This window comes from Chiloscyllium punctatum, chromosome 41, assembly GCF_047496795.1.
Source record: "Chiloscyllium punctatum isolate Juve2018m chromosome 41, sChiPun1.3, whole genome shotgun sequence".
Lineage (NCBI taxonomy): Eukaryota > Metazoa > Chordata > Chondrichthyes > Orectolobiformes > Hemiscylliidae > Chiloscyllium > Chiloscyllium punctatum.
The window spans coordinates 65,345,615-65,370,457 of record NC_092779.1 but is presented as its reverse complement, the minus strand read 5'-3'; positions in this window follow the sequence as shown (position 1 = coordinate 65,370,457).

Below are 24,843 nucleotides of genomic sequence, written 5' to 3'. Positions count from 1 at the left end.
GACATTCCTCACACTGTACAATAACCATCACACCCCGACTTACCGCACACTGTACAGTAACCATCACGGCCCGACATACCTCCCACTGTACAGTAACCATCACGGTCTGACATACCTCTCAATGTACAGTTACCACCACACCCAGACATACATCCCACTTTGCAGTAACCATCACGGTCTGACATACCTCCTACTGTACAGCAACCATCACGGCCAGATATACCTCCCACTGTACAGTAACCATCACACCCCGAATTACCGCACACTGTACAGCAACAATCACGGCCAGACTTACCTCCCACTGTACAGTAACCATCACACCCCGACATACTTCCCACTGTACAGTAACCATCACACCCTGACATTCCTCACACTGTACAATAACCATCACACCCCGACTTACCGCACACTGTACAGTAACCATCACGGCCCGACATACCTCCCACTGTACAGTAACCATCACGGTCTGACATACCTCTCAATGTACAGTTACCACCACACCCAGACATACATCCCACTTTGCAGTAACCATCACGGTCTGACATACCTCCTACTGTACAGCAACCATCACGGCCAGATATACCTCCCACTGTGCAGTAACCATCACGTTCCGACATACCTCCCACTGTACAGTAACCATCACGTCCCGATATACCTCCCACTGTACAGTAACCATCACACCCCGAATTACCGCACACTGTACAGCAACCATCACGGCCAGACTTACCTCCCACTGTACAGTAACCATCACACCCCGACATACTTCCCACTGTACAGTAACCATCACACCCCGACATACCCCTCACTGTACAGTAACCATCACGGCCTGACATACCTCCAACTGTACAGTAACCATTACGGCCAGACATACCCCTCACTGTACATTAACCATCAAACCCCGATATACATCCCACTGTTCAGTAAACATCACACCCTGACATACCTCCCACTGTCCAGTAACCATCATGGCCAGACATACCCCTCACTATACAGTATCCATCACACCCCGACATACTTCCCACTGTACAGTAACCATCACACCCCGACATACCCCTCACTGTACAGTAACCATTACGGCCTGACATACCTCCAACTGTACAGTTACCATCACAGCCCGACATACCCCTCACTGTACAGTAACCATCACACCCCGACTTACCTCCCACTGTACAGTAACCATCACGGCCCGACATACCTCACACTGTACAGTAACCATCACACCCCGACATACCTCCCACTGTACAGTTACGACCACACCCCGACATATCTCCAACTGAACAGTAACCATCACACCCCGACATATCTCCCACTGTACAGTAACCATCACGGCCAGACATACCCCTCACTGTACAGTAACCATCACACCCCGACTTACCTCCCACTGTACAGTAACCATCACGGCCCGACATACCTCACACTGTACAGTAACCATCACACCCCGACATACCTCCCACTGTACAGTTACGACCACACCCCGACTTACCTCCCACTGTACAGTAACCATCACACCCCGACATACCTCCCACTGTACAGTAACCATCACGGCCAGACATACCCCTCACTGTACAGTAACCATTACACCCCGACATACTTCCCACTGTACAGTAACCATTACACCCCGACATACTTCCCACTGTACAGGAACCATCACACCACGACATACCCCCCACTGTACAGTAACCATCACGGCCAGACATACCCCTCACTGTACGGTAACCATCACACCCCGACATACCTCTCACAGTACAGTAACCATCACGGCGTCACAAACCTCCAACTGTACAGTAATCGTCACGGCCAGAAATACGTCCCACTGTACAGTAACCATCACACCCCGACTTACCTCCCACTGTACAGTAACCATCACAACGCGACATACCTCCCACTGTACAGTAACCACCACACCCCGCCATACCTCCCACTGTACAGTAACCACCACACCCCGACATACCTCCTACTGTACAGTTACCATCACACCCCGACATACCTCCCACTGTACAGTAACCATCACGGCCAGACATTCCTCCCACTGTACAGTAACCATCACGGCCCGACATATCTCCCACTGTACAGTAACCATCACGGTCCGACATACCTCCCACTGTACAGAAACCATCACACAACGACATACCTCCCACGGGACAGTAACCATTACGGCCCGACATACCTCCCACTGTATAGTAACCATCACGGCCCGACATACCTCCCACTCTACAGTTACCAACACACACCGACATACCTCCCACTGTACAGTAACCATCACACCCTGACATTCCTCACACTGTACAATAACCATCACACCCCGACTTACCGCACACTGTACAGTAACCATCACGGCCCGACATACCTCCCACTGTACAGTAACCATCACGGTCTGACATACCTCTCAATGTACAGTTACCACCACACCCAGACATACATCCCACTTTGCAGTAACCATCACGGTCTGACATACCTCCTACTGTACAGCAACCATCACGGCCAGATATACCTCCCACTGTGCAGTAACCATCACGTTCCGACATACCTCCCACTGTACAGTAACCATCACGTCCCGATATACCTCCCACTGTACAGTAACCATCACACCCCGAATTACCGCACACTGTACAGCAACCATCACGGCCAGACTTACCTCCCACTGTACAGTAACCATCACACCCCGACATACTTCCCACTGTACAGTAACCATCACACCCCGACATACCCCTCACTGTACAGTAACCATCACGGCCTGACATACCTCCAACTGTACAGTAACCATTACGGCCAGACATACCCCTCACTGTACATTAACCATCAAACCCCGATATACATCCCACTGTTCAGTAAACATCACACCCTGACATACCTCCCACTGTCCAGTAACCATCATGGCCAGACATACCCCTCACTATACAGTATCCATCACACCCCGACATACTTCCCACTGTACAGTAACCATCACACCCCGACATACCCCTCACTGTACAGTAACCATTACGGCCTGACATACCTCCAACTGTACAGTTACCATCACAGCCCGACATACCCCTCACTGTACAGTAACCATCACACCCCGACTTACCTCCCACTGTACAGTAACTATCACAACGCGACATACCTCCCACTGTACAGTAACCACCACACCCCGACATATCTGCACTGTACAGTAACCATCGCACCCCAACATACCTCCCACTGTACAGTAACCATCACTCCCCAACATACCTCCCACTGTACAGTAACCATCACAACCCGACATACCTCCCAATGTACAGCAACCATCACGGCCCGATATAACTCCCACTGTACAGTAACCATCAAAACCCGAAATACCTCCTACTGTACAGTTACCATCACGGCCCGACATACCTCTCACTGTACAGTAAGCATCACGGCCCAACATATCTCCAACGGTACAGTAACCATCACGGCCAGACATACCTCCCACTGTTCAGTAACCATCACAGCCCAACATAACTCCCACGGTACAGTAACCATCACACCCCGACATACCTCCCACAGTACAGATACCATTACGGCCCGACATACCTCCCACGGTACAGTAACCATCACACTCCGACATACCTCACACTGTACTGTAACCATCACACCCCGACATACCTACCACTGTAGAGTAACCATCACGGCCCGACATACCTCCCACTGTACAGTTATCAACACACACCGACATACCTCCCACTGTACAGTAACCTTCACACCCTGACATACCTACCACTGTAGAGTAACCATCACGGCCCGACATACCTCCCACTGTACAGTTACCAACACACACCGACATACCTCCCACTGTACAGTAACCATCACACCCTGACATTCCTCCCACTGTACAATAACCATCACACCCCGACTTACCGCACACTGTACAGTAACCATCACGGCCCAACATACCTCCCACTGTACAGTAACCATCACGGTCTGACATACCTCTCAGTGTACAGTTACCACCACACCCCGACATACCTCCCACGTTACAGTAACCATCACGGTCTGACATACCTCCCACTGTATAGCAAACATCACGACCAGACATACCGCCCACTGTACAGTAACCATCACATCCCGAATTACCGCACACTGTACAGTAACCATCACAGCCCGACATACTCCCACTGTACAGTAACCATCACAGCCAGACTTACCCCCCACTGTACAGTAACCATCACGTTCCGACATACCTCCCACTGCACAGTAACCATCACGTCCCGATATACATTCCACTGTTCAGTAACCATCACACCCCGACATACCTCCCACTGTACAGTAACCACTACACTCCGACATCCCTCCCACTGTACAGTAACCATCACATCCCGAGATACCTCCCACTGTACAGTAACCATCACACCCCGACATACCTCCCACTGTACAGTAGCAATCACAACCCGACATACCTACCACTGTACAGTAACCATCAAGGCCCGACATACCTCACACTGTACAGTAACCATCACAACCCGACATACCTCCCACTGTACAGTTACCACCACACCCCGACATATCTCCCACGGTACAGAAACCATCACACCCTGACATTTCTCCCACTGTACAGTAACCATCACGGCCCGGCATAATTCCCACTATACAGTAACCATCACGGTCTGACATACCTCTCACTGTACAGTTACCACGACACCCCGACATACCTCCCACTTTAGAGTAACCATGACTGCCCGACATACCTTCCACGGTACGGTAACAGTCACGGCCAGACATCCCTCCCACTGTACAGTAACCATCACGGTCTGACATACCTCCCACTGTACAGCAAGAATCACGCCCTGACATACCTCCCACTGTACAGTAACCATCACACCCCGACATTCCTCCCACTGTACAGTAACCATCATGGCCAGACATACCTCACACCGTACAGTAACCATCGCACCCCGACATACCTCCCACTGTACAGTAACCATCACGGCTCGATATACCTCCCACGGCACAGTAACCATCACGACCCGACATACCTCACACTGTACATTAACCATCACGGTCCGACATACCTCCCACTGTACAGTAACCATCACGGCCCGATATACCTCCCACTGTACAGTAACCATCACACCCCTTCATACCTCCCACTGTACAGTAACCATCGCACCCCGACATACCTCCCACTGTACAGTAAACATCACTCCCCGACATACCTCCCACTGTACAGTAACCATCACAACCCGACATACCTACCACTGTACAGTAACCATCACGGCCTGACATACCTCACACTGTACAGTAACCATTACGTCCTGATATACATCCCACTGTTCAGTAACCATCACACCCCGACATACCTCCCACTGTACAGTAACCACCACACTCCGACATCCCTCCCACTGTACAGTAACCATCACACCCCGACATACCTCCCACTGTACAGTAACCATCACGGCCCGATATAATTCACACTGTACAGTAACCATCACAACCCGACATACCTCCCACTGTACAGTTACCACCACACCCCGACATATCTCCCACTGTACAGTAGCCATCACACCCTGACATTCCTCCCACTGTACAGTATCCATCACGGTCTGACATACCTCTCACTGTACAGTTACCACGACACCCCGACATACCTCCCACTTTAGAGTAACCATCACTGCCCAACATACCTTCCACTGTATGGTAACAGTCACGGCCAGACATACCTCCCACTATACAGTAACCATCACAGCCTGACATACCTCCCACTGCACAGTAACCATCACGGACCAACATACCTCCCACTGTACAGTAACCATCACAGACCGACATACCTCCCACAGTACAGTAACCATCACACCCCGACATTCCTCCCACTGTACAGTAACCATCATGGCCAGACATACCTCGCACTGTACAGTAACCATCACGGTCCGACATACCTCCCACTGTACAGTAACCATCACGGTCTGACATACCTCTCACTGTACAGTTACCACGACACCCCGACATACCTCCCACTTTAGAGTAACCATCACTGCCCGACATACCTTCCAGTGTACGGTAACAGTCACGGCCAGACATACCTCCCACTGTACAGTAACCATCACACCCCGACATACCTACCACTGTACTGGAACCATCACGGCCCGACATACCTCAAACTGTACAGTAACCATCACACCCCGACATACCTCACACTGTACAGTAACCACCACGGTCTGACATACCTCTCACTGTACAGTTACCACGACACCCCGACATACCTCCCACTTTAGAGTAACCATCACTGCCCGACATATCTTCCACTGTATGGTAACAGTCACGGCCAGACATACCTCCCACTGTACAGTAACCATCACAGACCGACATACTCCCACGGTACAATAACCATCACGGCCCGACATACCTCCGACTATACAGTAACCATCACACCCCGACATTCCTACCACTGTACAGTAACCATCATGGCCAGACATACCTCGCACTGTACAGTAACCATCACGGTCCGACATACCTCCCACTGTACAGTAACCATCACGGCCCGATATACCTCCCACTGTACAGTAACCACCACACCCCGACATACCTCCCACTGTACAGTAACCATCGCACCCCGACATACCTCCAACTGTACAGTTACCATCATGGCCCGACATACTTCCCACTGTACAGTAAGCATCACGGCCCGACATATCTCCCACTGTACAGCAACCATCACGGCCCGATATAACTCCCACTACACAGTAACCATCACACCCCGAAATACCTCCTACTGTACAGTTACCATCACGGCCCGACATACCTCTCACTGTACAGTAAGCATCACGGCCCAACATACCTCCAACTGCACAGTAACCATCACGGCCAGACATACTTCCCACTGTACAGTAACCATCACGGTCAGACATACCTCCCACTGTACAGTAACCATCACAGCCCAACATACCTCCCACGGTACAGTAAGCATCACACTCCGACATACCTCACACTGTACAGTAACCATCACACCCCGACATACCTCCCACTGTAGAGTAACCATCACACCCCGACATACCCCCCACTGTACAGTAACCATCACGGCCAGACATACCCCTCACTGTACGGTAACCATCACACCCCGACATACCTCTCACAGTACAGTAACCATCACGGCGTCACAAACCTCCAACTGTACAGTAATCGTCACGGCCAGAAATACGTCCCACTGTACAGTAACCATCACACCCCGACTTACCTCCCACTGTACAGTAACCATCACAACGCGACATACCTCCCACTGTACAGTAACCACCACACCCCGCCATACCTCCCACTGTACAGTAACCACCACACCCCGACATACCTCCTACTGTACAGTTACCATCACACCCCGACATACCTCCCACTGTACAGTAACCATCACGGCCAGACATTCCTCCCACTGTACAGTAACCATCACGGCCCGACATATCTCCCACTGTACAGTAACCATCACGGTCCGACATACCTCCCACTGTACAGAAACCATCACACAACGACATACCTCCCACGGGACAGTAACCATTACGGCCCGACATACCTCCCACTGTATAGTAACCATCACGGCCCGACATACCTCCCACTCTACAGTTACCAACACACACCGACATACCTCCCACTGTACAGTAACCATCACACCCTGACATTCCTCACACTGTACAATAACCATCACACCCCGACTTACCGCACACTGTACAGTAACCATCACGGCCCGACATACCTCCCACTGTACAGTAACCATCACGGTCTGACATACCTCTCAATGTACAGTTACCACCACACCCAGACATACATCCCACTTTGCAGTAACCATCACGGTCTGACATACCTCCTACTGTACAGCAACCATCACGGCCAGATATACCTCCCACTGTGCAGTAACCATCACGTTCCGACATACCTCCCACTGTACAGTAACCATCACGTCCCGATATACCTCCCACTGTACAGTAACCATCACACCCCGAATTACCGCACACTGTACAGCAACCATCACGGCCAGACTTACCTCCCACTGTACAGTAACCATCACACCCCGACATACTTCCCACTGTACAGTAACCATCACACCCCGACATACCCCTCACTGTACAGTAACCATCACGGCCTGACATACCTCCAACTGTACAGTAACCATTACGGCCAGACATACCCCTCACTGTACATTAACCATCAAACCCCGATATACATCCCACTGTTCAGTAAACATCACACCCTGACATACCTCCCACTGTCCAGTAACCATCATGGCCAGACATACCCCTCACTATACAGTATCCATCACACCCCGACATACTTCCCACTGTACAGTAACCATCACACCCCGACATACCCCTCACTGTACAGTAACCATTACGGCCTGACATACCTCCAACTGTACAGTTACCATCACAGCCCGACATACCCCTCACTGTACAGTAACCATCACACCCCGACTTACCTCCCACTGTACAGTAACTATCACAACGCGACATACCTCCCACTGTACAGTAACCACCACACCCCGACATATCTGCACTGTACAGTAACCATCGCACCCCAACATACCTCCCACTGTACAGTAACCATCACTCCCCAACATACCTCCCACTGTACAGTAACCATCACAACCCGACATACCTCCCAATGTACAGCAACCATCACGGCCCGATATAACTCCCACTGTACAGTAACCATCAAAACCCGAAATACCTCCTACTGTACAGTTACCATCACGGCCCGACATACCTCTCACTGTACAGTAAGCATCACGGCCCAACATATCTCCAACGGTACAGTAACCATCACGGCCAGACATACCTCCCACTGTTCAGTAACCATCACAGCCCAACATAACTCCCACGGTACAGTAACCATCACACCCCGACATACCTCCCACAGTACAGATACCATTACGGCCCGACATACCTCCCACGGTACAGTAACCATCACACTCCGACATACCTCACACTGTACTGTAACCATCACACCCCGACATACCTACCACTGTAGAGTAACCATCACGGCCCGACATACCTCCCACTGTACAGTTATCAACACACACCGACATACCTCCCACTGTACAGTAACCTTCACACCCTGACATACCTACCACTGTAGAGTAACCATCACGGCCCGACATACCTCCCACTGTACAGTTACCAACACACACCGACATACCTCCCACTGTACAGTAACCATCACACCCTGACATTCCTCCCACTGTACAATAACCATCACACCCCGACTTACCGCACACTGTACAGTAACCATCACGGCCCAACATACCTCCCACTGTACAGTAACCATCACGGTCTGACATACCTCTCAGTGTACAGTTACCACCACACCCCGACATACCTCCCACGTTACAGTAACCATCACGGTCTGACATACCTCCCACTGTATAGCAAACATCACGACCAGACATACCGCCCACTGTACAGTAACCATCACATCCCGAATTACCGCACACTGTACAGTAACCATCACAGCCCGACATACTCCCACTGTACAGTAACCATCACAGCCAGACTTACCCCCCACTGTACAGTAACCATCACGTTCCGACATACCTCCCACTGCACAGTAACCATCACGTCCCGATATACATTCCACTGTTCAGTAACCATCACACCCCGACATACCTCCCACTGTACAGTAACCACTACACTCCGACATCCCTCCCACTGTACAGTAACCATCACATCCCGAGATACCTCCCACTGTACAGTAACCATCACACCCCGACATACCTCCCACTGTACAGTAGCAATCACAACCCGACATACCTACCACTGTACAGTAACCATCAAGGCCCGACATACCTCACACTGTACAGTAACCATCACAACCCGACATACCTCCCACTGTACAGTTACCACCACACCCCGACATATCTCCCACGGTACAGAAACCATCACACCCTGACATTTCTCCCACTGTACAGTAACCATCACGGCCCGGCATAATTCCCACTATACAGTAACCATCACGGTCTGACATACCTCTCACTGTACAGTTACCACGACACCCCGACATACCTCCCACTTTAGAGTAACCATGACTGCCCGACATACCTTCCACGGTACGGTAACAGTCACGGCCAGACATCCCTCCCACTGTACAGTAACCATCACGGTCTGACATACCTCCCACTGTACAGCAAGAATCACGCCCTGACATACCTCCCACTGTACAGTAACCATCACACCCCGACATTCCTCCCACTGTACAGTAACCATCATGGCCAGACATACCTCACACCGTACAGTAACCATCGCACCCCGACATACCTCCCACTGTACAGTAACCATCACGGCTCGATATACCTCCCACGGCACAGTAACCATCACGACCCGACATACCTCACACTGTACATTAACCATCACGGTCCGACATACCTCCCACTGTACAGTAACCATCACGGCCCGATATACCTCCCACTGTACAGTAACCATCACACCCCTTCATACCTCCCACTGTACAGTAACCATCGCACCCCGACATACCTCCCACTGTACAGTAAACATCACTCCCCGACATACCTCCCACTGTACAGTAACCATCACAACCCGACATACCTACCACTGTACAGTAACCATCACGGCCTGACATACCTCACACTGTACAGTAACCATTACGTCCTGATATACATCCCACTGTTCAGTAACCATCACACCCCGACATACCTCCCACTGTACAGTAACCACCACACTCCGACATCCCTCCCACTGTACAGTAACCATCACACCCCGACATACCTCCCACTGTACAGTAACCATCACGGCCCGATATAATTCACACTGTACAGTAACCATCACAACCCGACATACCTCCCACTGTACAGTTACCACCACACCCCGACATATCTCCCACTGTACAGTAGCCATCACACCCTGACATTCCTCCCACTGTACAGTATCCATCACGGTCTGACATACCTCTCACTGTACAGTTACCACGACACCCCGACATACCTCCCACTTTAGAGTAACCATCACTGCCCAACATACCTTCCACTGTATGGTAACAGTCACGGCCAGACATACCTCCCACTATACAGTAACCATCACAGCCTGACATACCTCCCACTGCACAGTAACCATCACGGACCAACATACCTCCCACTGTACAGTAACCATCACAGACCGACATACCTCCCACAGTACAGTAACCATCACACCCCGACATTCCTCCCACTGTACAGTAACCATCATGGCCAGACATACCTCGCACTGTACAGTAACCATCACGGTCCGACATACCTCCCACTGTACAGTAACCATCACGGTCTGACATACCTCTCACTGTACAGTTACCACGACACCCCGACATACCTCCCACTTTAGAGTAACCATCACTGCCCGACATACCTTCCAGTGTACGGTAACAGTCACGGCCAGACATACCTCCCACTGTACAGTAACCATCACACCCCGACATACCTACCACTGTACTGGAACCATCACGGCCCGACATACCTCAAACTGTACAGTAACCATCACACCCCGACATACCTCACACTGTACAGTAACCACCACGGTCTGACATACCTCTCACTGTACAGTTACCACGACACCCCGACATACCTCCCACTTTAGAGTAACCATCACTGCCCGACATATCTTCCACTGTATGGTAACAGTCACGGCCAGACATACCTCCCACTGTACAGTAACCATCACAGACCGACATACTCCCACGGTACAATAACCATCACGGCCCGACATACCTCCGACTATACAGTAACCATCACACCCCGACATTCCTACCACTGTACAGTAACCATCATGGCCAGACATACCTCGCACTGTACAGTAACCATCACGGTCCGACATACCTCCCACTGTACAGTAACCATCACGGCCCGATATACCTCCCACTGTACAGTAACCACCACACCCCGACATACCTCCCACTGTACAGTAACCATCGCACCCCGACATACCTCCAACTGTACAGTTACCATCATGGCCCGACATACTTCCCACTGTACAGTAAGCATCACGGCCCGACATATCTCCCACTGTACAGCAACCATCACGGCCCGATATAACTCCCACTACACAGTAACCATCACACCCCGAAATACCTCCTACTGTACAGTTACCATCACGGCCCGACATACCTCTCACTGTACAGTAAGCATCACGGCCCAACATACCTCCAACTGCACAGTAACCATCACGGCCAGACATACTTCCCACTGTACAGTAACCATCACGGTCAGACATACCTCCCACTGTACAGTAACCATCACAGCCCAACATACCTCCCACGGTACAGTAAGCATCACACTCCGACATACCTCACACTGTACAGTAACCATCACACCCCGACATACCTCCCACTGTAGAGTAACCATCACACCCCGACATACCTCCCACTATACAGTAACCTTCACTCCCTGACATACCTACCACTGTAGAGTAACCATCACGGCCCGACATACCTCCCACTGCACAGTAACCATCACGACCCGATAAACCTCCCACTGCACAGTAACCATCACGATCCGATAAACCTCCCACAGTACAGTAACCATCACGGTCCGACATACCTCCCACTGTACAGTAACCATCACACCCCGACATACCTCCCACTGTACAGTAACCATCGCACCCCGACATACCTCCCACTGTACAGTAACCATCACACCCCGACATACCTCCCACTGTACAGTAACCATCACGGTCCGACATACCTCCCACTTTACAGTAACCATCACGGCCCGACATACCTCCCACTGTCCAGTAACCATCACACCCCGACATACCTCCCACTGTACAGTAACTATCGCAACCCGACATACCTCCCACTGTACAGTAACCATCACGGCCCGACATACCTCCCACTGTACAGTAACCATCACAACCCGACATACCTACCACTGTACAGTAACCATCACGGACCGACATACCCCCCACTGTACAGTAACCGTCACGGCCTGACATACCTCACACTGTACAGTAACCATCACACCCCGACATACCTCCCACTGTACAGTTACCACCACACCCCGACACACCTCCCACTGTACAGTAACCATCACACGCTGACATACCTCCCATTGTACAGTAACCATCACGGCCTGACATACCTCGCACGGCACAGTAACCATCACGACCCGACATACCTCACACTGTACAGTAACCATCACGGTCCGACATACCTCCCACTGTACAGTAACCATCAAAGCCCGATATATCTCCCACTGTACAGTAACCATCAAAGCCCGATATATCTCCCACTGTACAGTAACCATCGCACCACGACATTCCTCCCACTGTACAGTAACCATCACGACCCGATATACCTCCCACTGTACAGTAACCATCACACACCAACATACCTTCCACTGTACAGTAACCAGCGTACCCCGACATACCTCCCACTGCACAGGAACCATCACACCCCAACATACCTTCCACTGTACAGTAACCATCGTACCCCGACATACCTCCCACTGTACAGTAACCATCACACCCCGACATACCTCCCACTGTACAGTAACCATCGTACCCCGACATACCTCACACTGTACAGTAACCATCACACCCCGACAGACCTCCCACTGTACAGTTACCACCACACCCCGACATACCTCCCACTGTACAGTAACCATCACACGCTGACATAAACCCCATTGTACAGTAACCATCACGGCCTGACATACGTCCCACGGCACAGTAACCGTCACGACCCGACATACCTCCCACTGTACAGTAACCATCTCGGCCCGACATACCTCCCACTGTACAGTAACCAGCATACCACGACATACCTCCCACTGTAGAGTAACCATCACACCCCGACTTACCTCCCACGGCACAGTAACCGTCATGACCGACATACCTCCCACTGTACAGTAACCATCACGGTCCGACATACCTCCCACTGTACAGTAACCATCACGGCCCGATATATCTCCCACTGTACAGTAACCATCACACCCCGACATACCTCCCACTGTACAGTAACCATCGCAACCCGACATACCTCCCACTGCACAGTAACCATCACGACCCGATATACCTCCCACTGTACAGTAACCATCACGGCCAGACAATCCTCCCACTGTACAGTAACCATCACGGTCCGACATACCTCCCACTGTACAGTAACCATCACGGTCTGACATACCTCCCACTGTACAGTAACCATCTCGGTCCGACATACCTCCCACTGTACAGTTACCATCACACCCCGACATACCTCCCACTGTACAGTAACCATCACACCCCGACATACCTCCCACGGTACAGTAACCATCACGGCCAGACAATCCTCTCACTGTACAGTAACCATCACGGTCCGACATACCTCCCACTGTACAGTAACCATCACGGCCCGAAATACCTCCCACTGTACAGTAACCATCACACCCCGACATACCTCCCACTGTACAGTCACCTTCACACCCTGACATACCTACCACTGTACAGTAACCATTAAACCCCGACATACCTCCCACTCTACAGTTACCAACACTCACTGACATACCTCCCACTGTACAGTAACCGTCACACCCTGACATACCCCCCACTGTACAATAACCATCACACCCTGACTTACCGCATCCTGTACATTAACCAACACGGCCCGACATACCTCCCACTGTACAGTTACCACCACACCCCGACATATCTCCCACTGTACAGTAACCATCACACCCCGACATATCTCCCACTGTACAGTAACCATCACACCCTGACATTCCTCCCACTGTACAGTAACCATCACAGCCCGACATACCTCCCACTATACAGTAACCATCACGGTCTGACACACCTCTCACTGTACAGTTATCACGACACCCCGACATACCTCCCACTTTAGAGTAACCATCACTGCCCGACATATCTTCCACTGTACGGTAACAGTCACGGCCAGACATACCTCCCACTGTACAGTAACCATCACGGCCAGACATACCCCTCACTGTACAGTAACCATCACACCCCGACATACTTCCCACTGTACAGTAACCATCACACCCCGACATACCCCTCACTGTCCAGTAACCATCACGGCCAGACATACCCCTCACTGTACAGTAACCATCACATCCCGAATTACCGCACACTGTACAGTAACCATCACAGCCCGACATACTCCCACTGTACAGTAACCATCACAGCCAGACTTACCCCCCACTGTACAGTAACCATCACGTTCCGACATACCTCCCACTGCACAGTAACCATCACGTCCCGATATACATTCCACTGTTCAGTAACCATCACACCCCGACATACCTCCCACTGTACAGTAACCACTACACTCCGACATCCCTCCCACTGTACAGTAACCATCACACCCCGAGATACCTCCCACTGTACAGTAACCATCACACCCCGACATACCTCCCACTGTACAGTAGCAATCACAACCCGACATACCTACCACTATACAGTAACCATCAAGGCCCGACATACCTCACACTGTACAGTAACCATCACAACCCGACATACCTCCCACTGTACAGTTACCACCACACCCCGACATATCTCCCACGGTACAGAAACCATCACACCCTGACATTTCTCCCACTGTACAGTAACCATCACGGCCCGGCATAATTCCCACTATACAGTAACCATCACGGTCTGACATACCTCTCACTGTACAGTTACCACGACACCCCGACATACCTCCCACTTTAGAGTAACCATGACTGCCCGACATACCTTCCACGGTACGGTAACAGTCACGGCCAGACATCCCTCCCACTGTACAGTCACCATCACGGTCTGACATACCTCCCACTGTACAGCAAGAATCACGCCCTGACATACCTCCCACTGTACAGTAACCATCACACCCCGACATTCCTCCCACTGTACAGTAACCATCATGGCCAGACATACCTCACACCGTACAGTAACCATCGCACCCCGACATACCTCCCACTGTACAGTAACCATCACGGCTCGATATACCTCCCACGGCACAGTAACCATCACGACCCGACATACCTCACACTGTACATTAACCATCACGGTTCGACATACCTCCCACTGTACAGTAACCATCACGGCCCGATATACCTCCCACTGTACAGTAACCATCACACCCCTTCATACCTCCCACTGTACAGTAACCATCGCACCCCGACATACCTCCCACTGTACAGTAAACATCACTCCCCGACATACCTCCCACTGTACAGTAACCATCACAACCCGACATACCTACCACTGTACAGTAACCATCACGGCCTGACATACCTCACACTGTACAGTAACCATTACGTCCTGATATACATCCCACTGTTCAGTAACCATCACACCCCGACATACCTCCCACTGTACAGTAACCACCACACTCCGACATCCCTCCCACTGTACAGTAACCATCACACCCCGACATACCTCCCACTGTACAGTAACCATCACGGCCCGATATAATTCACACTGTACAGTAACCATCACAACCCGACATACCTCCCACTGTACAGTTACCACCACACCCTGACATATCTCCCACTGTACAGTAACCATCACACCCTGACATTCCTCCCACTGTACAGTATCCATCACGGTCTGACATACCTCTCACTGTACAGTTACCACGACACCCCGACATACCTCCCACTTTAGAGTAACCATCACTGCCCAACATACCTTCCACTGTATGGTAACAGTCACGGCCAGACATACCTCCCACTATACAGTAACCATCACAGCCTGACATACCTCCCACTGCACAGTAACCATCACGGACCAACATACCTCCCACTGTACAGTAACCATCACAGACCGACATACCTCCCACAGTACAGTAACCATCACACCCCGACATTCCTCCCACTGTACAGTAACCATCATGGCCAGACATACCTCGCACTGTACAGTAACCATCACGGTCCGACATACCTCCCACTGTACAGTAACCATCACGGTCTGACATACCTCTCACTGTACAGTTACCACGACACCCCGACATACCTCCCACTTTAGAGTAACCATCACTGCCCGACATATCTTCCACTGTATGGTAACAGTCACGGCCAGACATACCTCCCACTGTACAGTAACCATCACAGACCGACATACTCCCACGGTACAATAACCATCACGGCCCGACATACCTCCGACTATACAGTAACCATCACACCCCGACATTCCTACCACTGTACAGTAACCATCATGGCCAGACATACCTCGCACTGTACAGTAACCATCACGGTCCGACATACCTCCCACTGTACAGTAACCATCACGGCCCGATATACCTCCCACTGTACAGTAACCACCACACCCCGACATACCTCCCACTGTACAGTAACCATCGCACCCCGACATACCTCCAACTGTACAGTTACCATCATGGCCCGACATACTTCCCACTGTACAGTAAGCATCACGGCCCGACATATCTCCCACTGTACAGCAACCATCACGGCCCGATATAACTCCCACTACACAGTAACCATCACACCCCGAAATACCTCCTACTGTACAGTTACCATCACGGCCCGACATACCTCTCACTGTACAGTAAGCATCACGGCCCAACATACCTCCAACTGCACAGTAACCATCACGGCCAGACATACTTCCCACTGTACAGTAACCATCACGGTCAGACATACCTCCCACTGTACAGTAACCATCACAGCCCAACATACCTCCCACGGTACAGTAAGCATCACACTCCGACATACCTCACACTGTACAGTAACCATCACACCCCGACATACCTCCCACTGTAGAGTAACCATCACACCCCGACATACCTCCCACTATACAGTAACCTTCACTCCCTGACATACCTACCACTGTAGAGTAACCATCACGGCCCGACATACCTCCCACTGCACAGTAACCATCACGACCCGATAAACCTCCCACTGCACAGTAACCATCACGATCCGATAAACCTCCCACAGTACAGTAACCATCACGGTCCGACATACCTCCCACTGTACAGTAACCATCACACCCCGACATACCTCCCACTGTACAGTAACCATCGCACCCCGACATACCTCCCACTGTACAGTAACCATCACACCCCGACATACCTCCCACTGTACAGTAACCATCACGGTCCGACATACCTCCCACTTTACAGTAACCATCACGGCCCGACATACCTCCCACTGTCCAGTAACCATCACACCCCGACATACCTCCCACTGTACAGTAACTATCGCAACCCGACATACCTCCCACTGTACAGTAACCATCACGGCCCGACATACCTCCCACTGTACAGTAACCATCACAACCCGACATACCTACCACTGTACAGTAACCATCACGGACCGACATACCCCCCACTGTACAGTAACCGTCACGGCCTGACATACCTCACACTGTACAGTAACCATCACACCCCGACATACCTCCCACTGTACAGTTACCACCACACCCCGACACACCTCCCACTGTACAGTAACCATCACACGCTGACATACCTCCCACTGTACAGTAACCATCACGGCCTGACATACCTCGCACGGCACAGTAACCATCACGACCCGACATACCTCACACTGTACAGTAACCATCACGGTCCGACATACCTCCCACTGTACAGTAACCATCAAAGCCCGATATATCTCCCACTGTACAGTAACCATCAAAGCCCGATATATCTCCCACTCTACAGTAACCATCGCACCACGACATTCCTCCCACTGTACAGTAACCATCACGACCCGATATACCTCCCACTGTACAGTAACCATCACACACCAACATACCTTCCACTGTACAGTAACCAGCGTACCCCGACATACCTCCCACTGCACAGGAACCATCACACCCCAACATACCTTCCACAGTACAGTAACCATCGTACCCCGACATACCTCCCACTGTACAGTAACCATCACACCCCGACATACCTCCCACTGTACAGTAACCATCGTACCCCGACATACCTCACACTGTACAGTAACCATCACACCCCGACAGACCTCCCACTGTACAGTTACCACCACACCCCGACATACCTCCCACTGTACAGTAACCATCACACGCTGACATAAACCCCATTGTACAGTAACCATCACGGCCTGACATACGTCCCACGGCACAGTAACCGTCACGACCCGACATACCTCCCACTGTACAGTAACCATCTCGGCCCGACATACCTCCCACTGTACAGTAACCACCATACCACGACATACCTCCCACTGTAGAGTAACCATCACACCCCGACTTACCTCCCACGGCACAGTAACCGTCATGACCGACATACCTCCCACTGTACAGTAACCATCACGGTCCGACATACCTCCCACTGTACAGTAACCATCACGGCCCGATATATCTCCCACTGTACAGTAACCATCACACCCCGACATACCTCCCACTGTACAGTAACCATCGCAACCCGACATACCTCCCACTGCACAGTAACCATCACGACCCGATATACCTCCCACTGTACAGTAACCATCACGGCCAGACAATCCTCCCACTGTACAGTAACCATCACGGTCCGACATACCTCCCACTGTACAGTAACCATCACGGTCTGACATACCTCCCACTGTACAGTAACCATCTCGGTCCGACATACCTCCCACTGTACAGTTACCATCACACCCCGACATACCTCCCACTGTACAGTAACCATCACACCCCGACATACCTCCCACGGTACAGTAACCATCACGGCCAGACAATCCTCTCACTGTACAGTAACCATCACGGTCCGACATACCTCCCACTGTACAGTAACCATCACGGCCCGAAATACCTCCCACTGTACAGTAACCATCACACCCCGACATACCTCCCACTGTACAGTCACCTTCACACCCTGACATACCTACCACTGTACAGTAACCATTAAACCCCGACATACCTCCCACTCTACAGTTACCAACACTCACTGACATACCTCCCACTGTACAGTAACCGTCACACCCTGACATACCCCCCACTGTACAATAACCATCACACCCTGACTTACCGCACTCTGTACATTAACCAACACGGCCCGACATACCTCCCACTGTACAGTTACCACCACACCCCGACATATCTCCCACTGTACAGTAACCATCACACCCCGACATATCTCCCACTGTACAGTAACCATCACACCCTGACATTCCTCCCACTGTACAGTAACCATCACAGCCCGACATACCTCCCACTATACAGTAACCATCACGGTCTGACACACCTCTCACTGTACAGTTATCACGACACCCCGACATACCTCCCACTTTAGAGTAACCATCACTGCCCGACATACCTTCCACTGTACGGTAACAGTCACGGCCAGACATAAATCCCACTGTACAGTAACCATCACGGCCAGACATACCCCTCACTGTACAGTAACCATCACACCCCGACATACTTCCCACTGTACAGTAACCATCACACCCCGACATACCCCTCACTGTCCAGTAACCATCACGGCCAGACATACCCCTCACTGTACAGTAACCATCACACCGCGACATACTTCCCACTGTACAGTAACCATCACACCCCGACATACCCCTCACTGTCCAGTAACCATCACGGCCAGACATACCCCTCACTGTACAGTAACCATCACACCCCGACATACTTCCCACTGTACAGTAACCATCACACCCCGACATACCCCTCACTGTACAGTAACCATCACAGCCAGACATACCCCTCACTGTACAGTAACCATTACAGCCCGACGTACCACTCACTGTACAGTAACCATCGCACCCCTACATACCTCCCACTGTACAGTAACCATCACACCCCGACATACCTCCAACTGTACAGTTACCATCACGGCCTGACATACCTCCCACTGTACAGTAAGCATCACGGCGCGACATGCCTCCCACTGTACAGTAACCATCACACCCCGTCATACCTCCCACTGTACAGTAACCATCATGGCCAGAAATACCTCGCTCTGTACAGTAACCATCACTGTCCGACATACCTCCCACAGTACAGTAACCATCACGGCCCGATATACCTCCCACTGTACAGTAACCATCACACACCGACATACCTCCCACTGTACAGTAACTATCGCACCCCGACATACCTCCCACTGTACAGTAACCATCACACCCCGACATACCTCCCACTGTACAGTAACCATCACGGTCCGACATACCTCCCACTTTACAGTAACCATCACGGCCCGACATACATCCCACTGTCCAGTAACCATCACACCCCGACATACCTCCCACTGTACAGTAACTATCGCAACCCGACATACCTCCCACTGTACAGTAACCATCACGGCCCGACATACCTCCCACTGTACAGTAACCATCACAACCCGACATACCTACCACTGTACAGTAACCATCACTGACCGACATACCCCCCACTGTACAGTAACCGTCACGGCCTGACATACCTCACACTGTACAGTAACCATCACACCCCGACATACCTCCCACTGTACAGTTACCACCACACCCCGACACACCTCCCACTGTACAGTAACCCTCACACGCTGACATACCTCCCATTGTACAGTAACCATCACGGCCTGACATACCTCGCACGGCACAGTAACCATCACGACCCGACATACCTCACACTGTACAGTAACCATCACGGTCCGACATACCTCCCACTGTACAGTAACCATCAAAGCCCGATATATCTCCCACTGTACAGTAACCATCACACCCCGACATACCACCCACTGTACAGTAACCATCGCACCACGACATTCCTCCCACTGTACAGTAACCATCACGACCCGATATACCTCCCACTGTACAGTAACCATCACACACCAACATACCTTCCACTGTACAGTAACCAGCGTACCCCGACATACCTCCCACTGCACAGGAACCATCACACCCCAACATACCTTCCACTGTACAGTAACCATCGTACCCCGACATACCTCCCACTGTACAGTAACCATCACACCCCGACATACCTCCCACTGTACAGTAACCATCGTACCCCGACATACCTCACACTGTACAGTAACTATCGCAACCCGACATAACTCCCACTGTACAGTAACCATCACGGCCCGACATACCTCCCACTGTACAGTAACCATCACAACCCGACATACCTACCACTGTACAGTAACCATCACTGACCGATATATCTCCCACTGTACAGTAACCATCACACACCGACATACCTCCCACTGTACAGTAACTATCGCACCCCGACATACCTCCCACTGTACAGTAACCATCACACCCCGACATACCTCCCACTGTACAGTAACCATCACGGTCCGACATACCTCCCACTTTACAGTAACCATCACACACCAACATACCTTCCACTGTACAGTAACCAGCGTACCCCGACATACCTCCCACTGCACAGGAACCATCACACCCCAACATACCTTCCACTGTACAGTAACCATCGTACCCCGACATTCCTCCCACTGTACAGTAACCATCACGGCCCGACATACCTCCCACTATACAGTAACCATCACGGTCTGACATACCTCTCACTGTACAGTTACCACGACACCCCGACATACCTCCCACTTTAGAGTAACCATCACTGCCCGACATACCTTCAACTGTACGGTAACAGTCACGGCCAGACATACCTCCCACTGTACAGTAACCATCACGTTCTGGCATACCTCCCACTGCACAGCAAGAATCACGGCCAGACTTACCTCCCACTGTACAGTAACCATCACACCCCGACATACTTCCCACTGTACAGTAACCATCACACCCCGACATATCCCTCACTGTACAGTAACCATCACGGCCAGACATACCCCTCACTGTACAGTAACCATCACACCCCGACATACTTCCCACTGTACAGTAACCATCACACCCCGACATACCTCCCACTGTCCAGTAACCATCACACCCCGACATACCTCGCACTGTACAGTAACCATCACGGCCCGACATACCTCCCACTGTACAGTAACCATCACAACCCGACATACCTACCACTGTACAGTAACCATCACGGACCGACATACCCCCCACTGTACAGTAACCGTCACGGCCTGACATACCTCCCACTGTACAGTAACCATCACACCCCGACATACCTCCCACTGTACTGTAACCATCACGGCCCGACATACCTCACACTGTACAGTAACCAGCACATCCCGACATACCTCCCACTGTACAGTTACCACCACACCCCGACATTCCTCCCACTGTACAGTAACCATCACACGCTGACATACCTCCCACTGTACAGTAACCATCACGGCCTGACATACCTCGCACGGCACAGCAACCATCACGACCCGACATACCTCACACTGTACAGTTACCATCACGGTCCGACATAACTCCCCCTGTACAGTAACCATCACGGCCCGATATATCTCCCACTGTACAGTAACCATCACACCCCGACATACCACCCACTGTACAGTAAACATCGCACCACGACATTCCTCCCACTGTACAGTAACCATCACGACTCGATATACCTCCCACTGTACAGTAACCATCACACACCAACATACCTTCCACTGTACAGTAACCAGCGTACCCCGACATACCTCCCACTGCACAGGAACCATCACACCCCAACATACCTTCCACTGTACAGTAACCATCGTACACCGACATACCTCCCACTGTACAGTAACCATCACACCCCGACAGACCTCCCACTGAACAGTTACCACCACACCCCGACATACCTCCCACTGTACAGTAAGCATCACGGCCCAACATACCTCACACTGTACAGTTACCATCACGGCCCGACATACCTCCCACTGTACAGTAAGCATCACGGCGCGACATACCTCCCACTGTACAGTAACCATCACGGCCCGATATACCTCCCACTGTACAGTAACCATCACACCCCGACATACCTCCCACTGTACAGTAACCATCACACCCCGACATACCTCCCACGGTACAGTAACCATTACGGCCCGACATACCTCCCACTGTATAGTAACCATCACGGCCCGACATACCTCACACTGTACAGTAACCATCACGGTCCGACATACCTCCCACTGTACAGTAACCATCGCACGCCGACATACCTCCCACTGCACAGTAACCATCACGACCCGATATACCTCCCACTGTACAGTAACCATCACACACCGACATACCTCCCACTGTACAGTAACCATCACACCCCGACATAACTCCCTCTGTACAGTAACCATCACACGCCGACATCCCTCCCAGTGTACAGTAACTTCACAAACTGACATACCTACCACTGCACAGTAACCATCACGGCCCGACATACCTCACACTGTACAGCAACCATCACACCCCGACATACCTCCCACTCTACAGTTACCACCACACACCGACATACCTCCCACTGTACAGTAACAATCACACCCCGACTTACCGCACACTGTACAGTAACCATCACGGTCTGAAATACCCCCCATTTTACAGCAACCATCACGGCCAGACATACTCCCACTGTACAGTAACCATCACAGCCCGACATACCTCCCACTGTACAGTAACCATCACGGTCCGACATACCACCCACTGTACAGTAACCACCACACCCCGACATCCCTCCCACTGTACAGTAAACATCACACCCCGTCAAACCTCCCACTTTACAGTAAACATCACACCCGGACATACCTCCCACTGTACAGTAACCACCACACCCCGACATCCCTCCCACTGTACAGTAACCACCACACCCCGACATCCCTCGCACTGTACAGTAACCATCACACCCAGACATTCCTCCCACTGTACAGTAACCATCACGGCCCGATATACCTCCCACTGTACAGTAACCATCACGGTCTGACATACCTCTCACTGTACAGTTACCACGACACCCCGACATACCTACCACTTTAGAGTAACCATCACTGCGCGACATACCTCCCACTGTACAGTAACCATCACGGCCAGACATACCTCCCACTGTACAGTAACCATCACACCCCGACATACCTCCCACTGTACAGTAACTATCACACCCCGAATTTCCGCACACT